At 51.5% G+C, this 3,128-nt stretch overlaps 1 protein-coding gene across 5 annotated transcripts in view; it reads left to right on the top strand.

Moving 5' to 3' along the window:
* The window catches only part of LRRC20 (leucine rich repeat containing 20), a 92,590-nt gene that overhangs the window by 739 nt on the left and 88,723 nt on the right, over nucleotides 1–3,128 (top strand). Inside the window, exon 1 of one of the 5 annotated variants that reach the window (XM_021712233.1) lies at nucleotides 83–510. The exons of the other annotated variants lie outside the window; for them this stretch is intronic. The gene's annotated coding sequence lies outside the window, so the exon portion shown is untranslated. Of the gene's footprint in view, nucleotides 1–82; nucleotides 511–3,128 lie in introns of those variants that run through there. 5 annotated transcript variants of the gene reach the window in all.

Raw genomic sequence — 3,128 nt, 5'->3', positions numbered from 1 at the left:
GTGCCATTGGCTGCAGGCACCGGGGGTGAGGCGGGTCCTGGCGCGCTGGGCGCGGGGTCCCTGGCCACCGCGCCCAGTTTGAGAGGCGCAGTCCGAGGATACCTAGATGTCCGTGAGGAGCACTCGCGGGGCTTCCCAGCCCCATGGCGCATAAACGAGGCTCCAGCCGGTCCTGCTCACGCCCCAGCCGGCTTCTTTCCGTTGTGTGGGAAAGTGGGTCAGCTCGGTTCTGGTCTCAAGTGGGCCTTTGGGGCTACTTGGTTCCGATCAAGCCCTCCGACCCTCACCTCCCCCACCCGCTTCTGGGCTTGGCATGGTCGCCACGCCGGGCTGGAGCCAGCGGTGGGGACAGCTTGCACACATGGCTCGGGAGGCTCCGGTTGCCCATCCGAGAGGCTGCCAGGCTCTAAAGTTCCCGACTGACCACAGCAGTAACTAAATATAGGAGCAGCTGGTGCGGACGGGGTGTCGCAGCGGCTCCTTTGCAGAGATCTCGGAACTGCAGATAAGGTAGAGTTCTTGCTGGTAAGGGCGGGAGTCAGGGGGCCATGGTCAGGGTTTAAGCAAAAGTCACCCCTCCCTCATGCTTGTATCCAGGCGAAAGCAGGTTTTAGGGATAGGAGGGCAGTATTGCCAGCTTCCACAAAGCAGGGCAACTTTTTGGGAGGGTCTGGCATTCAATTTATCATATTCAAACTTCCTCTCTGCAACTGCTTAATTGTCTATTGGTAAACACTTAATGGGTTGCAAAGTCCTTTTTCTTTTTTTTTTTTGAGTCAGAGTCTCACTCTATCACCCGGGCTGGAGTGCAGTGGCATGCTCACAGCCATGGCAGCCTCGACCTGCTGGGCTCAGGCGATCCTTCTGCCTCAGCCTTCCAAGTAGCTGGAACTACAGTTGCCACACACGGTTAATTAAAAAAAATTATTTATAGAGATGAGGTCTAACCAAGTTTGAGGCTGTTCTCAAACCATTGAACTCAGGTAGTCCTCTTGCCTCTATCTCCCAAAGTCCTGGGATTACAGGCGTGAGCCACCACACCTGGCGCAAAATCCTTAAAAGTTACATATCAGTTAATTTTCACAACAACCCAGTAAGGAAGGTGGGATTTCCATTTTATGGGTGGAGCTGCCCACAACCCTGATAACTTTCCAAGACTGTTTGGATTAGGCAGCTTCCCTCAGAAAATTTCTCTTAGTTCCCTGCAGAGAAACAGAGGACACCTTAAAAGAGGCCTACAGCCCCCTCCCCTAGGAATCTGGGAGCAGCCAGGCTGTCTTCCTGAATCTCTCTGTGCATCTGCTGCTCAGACCCTGTCTTCCTTCCTTCTCCCTGCCATGCCACGTGCCTTCGTGACTCCTTGTGTCTGGTGGCCTGGTGTGGTGGACTTACCAGCATCTGGCTCACTCTTCTTCCCAGTGGGAAGCCTGTTCTGGCCCATTCTTCATCTTCATGCCTTTGCTCTCCCAGTGTGGGCCTTATGGAAGACGCCCAGGGGGTGTTTGTTGATTTAAACATTTCTCTGGACCATGATGCTCACTCTGAAGAAAGGAGGTTTGGGGACATGTGGAGAGGGACATGTTTCAAGGGCAGCGGCTGTGTATGAGTTTAGATTCTGTGCTGAAGGGTCTCTGGAATTGGGAGTGCTTTCCTTGACATTTTCTAGCCCATCCCTTCACCTTCCTCCAGTGCCTGGGACTGGCTGGGGCTAGTAGTGCCACCTGGCTAGAGTGTCCCCATCCCAGATCAGACCCATTGGGCTGATGGTACCTGTTTCTCTCCTTAGGGACATTCTGTGACTCTCTGCCCACTGCCCCTGTGCATGGGGTTGACCAGATGCCCGGAGGAGCCCAGGACTTGAGCCTGTGGGGTTCTCCTGGGGCCCTGTGTTTGGGTTCTGGTCCCAAACAAGGGCTACCTTGTGTGCTGATTGCTCGAATGGTGCTGACATGCTGATTTTGGATGGACTCACATTGTTTCTATAGACAGGGGCCCCTTCCTTATCTACAGAGGCAGCCCTGCCTAGGAGTTTCTTATTCAATCATAGGTGGATCCATGGCTTTTTATGCTTCCTGTGTGACTTGGAAAACTTTATCTTTTTTTCACAAACAATTAAAAACAAAAAAGAAAAGAGCAACTTTATATTTTTCAACCCCCCCCCATCAAGGCTTTCTTTCTGAGCTCCTGTTACATGCTAAATAGATTCATGATATTTTTTCGTCAAACAGTCCCAGACTTGGGAGTGAAAAGAATAGTGAGTGAAGACAATCTTATTGGTGTGTTTTGGGGGCTCCAGGAGCCCATTCCAGTCTCTTGTCATCCCCAATTTTTCTTCTCTCAGTCTGAGGCCTCCTTACCCCATCTTGGGCCCTATGTAACATGTTACCCTGCCATCCTTCCATCTTGCAGCCCTGCCTGTGCCAAAGGGTGATAGGCCTTTGTCATTTGGTCTGGAAGAGGGACTGTCAGCTGGCTGTTTAGAGCATCTGCTGGAATATAAGGAGCCCTTCTCTCTAGTGAATTGTTCTGACGCCTAGACTTTGTATGTTGTTCCTGTTCCTGCTCCCATGTCCACTCTGACACATACCATAAAGTATCCGAACTTGCCACCAGTGGTGAGATTTTTTTTTTTTTTTTTTTTTTTTAGTCAGGGTCTCACTCTGTCACCCAGGCTGGAGTATAGTGGCACGATCACAGCTCATCCCAGCCTTAAACTCCTGGACTCAAGCATTCCTCCTGCCTCAGACTCCCTAGTAGCTAGGACAATAGGCACACACCAACATGCCCAGCTAATTTTAAAAAATTTTTTGTAGAGACGAGGTCTCACTATGTTGCTCAGGCTTGTCTCCAACCCCTGGGTTCAAGCAATCCTCCTGGCTGGGCTCGGTGGCTCAGCCTGTAATCCCAGCACTTTGGGAGGCCGAGGCGAGTGGATTGTCTGAGCCCACCGGTTCGAAACCAGTTCGGGCAACTTGGCGAGACCTCGTCTCTACAATAAAAAAATAAAAAAATAAAAAAATAAAATTGTCGGGTGTGGTAGCACGCGTCTGTAGTTCTGGCTATTTGGAAGGCTGAGGCAGAGGGATCGTCGGAGCCCAGCAGGTCAAGGCTGTGGTGGGTGGGAGCGT

This window comes from Carlito syrichta, unplaced genomic scaffold (genome assembly GCF_000164805.1).
Source record: "Carlito syrichta isolate Samal-C Ts95f unplaced genomic scaffold, Tarsius_syrichta-2.0.1 Scaffold303141, whole genome shotgun sequence".
Taxonomy (NCBI): Eukaryota; Metazoa; Chordata; class Mammalia; order Primates; family Tarsiidae; genus Carlito; species Carlito syrichta.
This window is presented reverse-complemented; position numbering and strand designations above follow the sequence as displayed.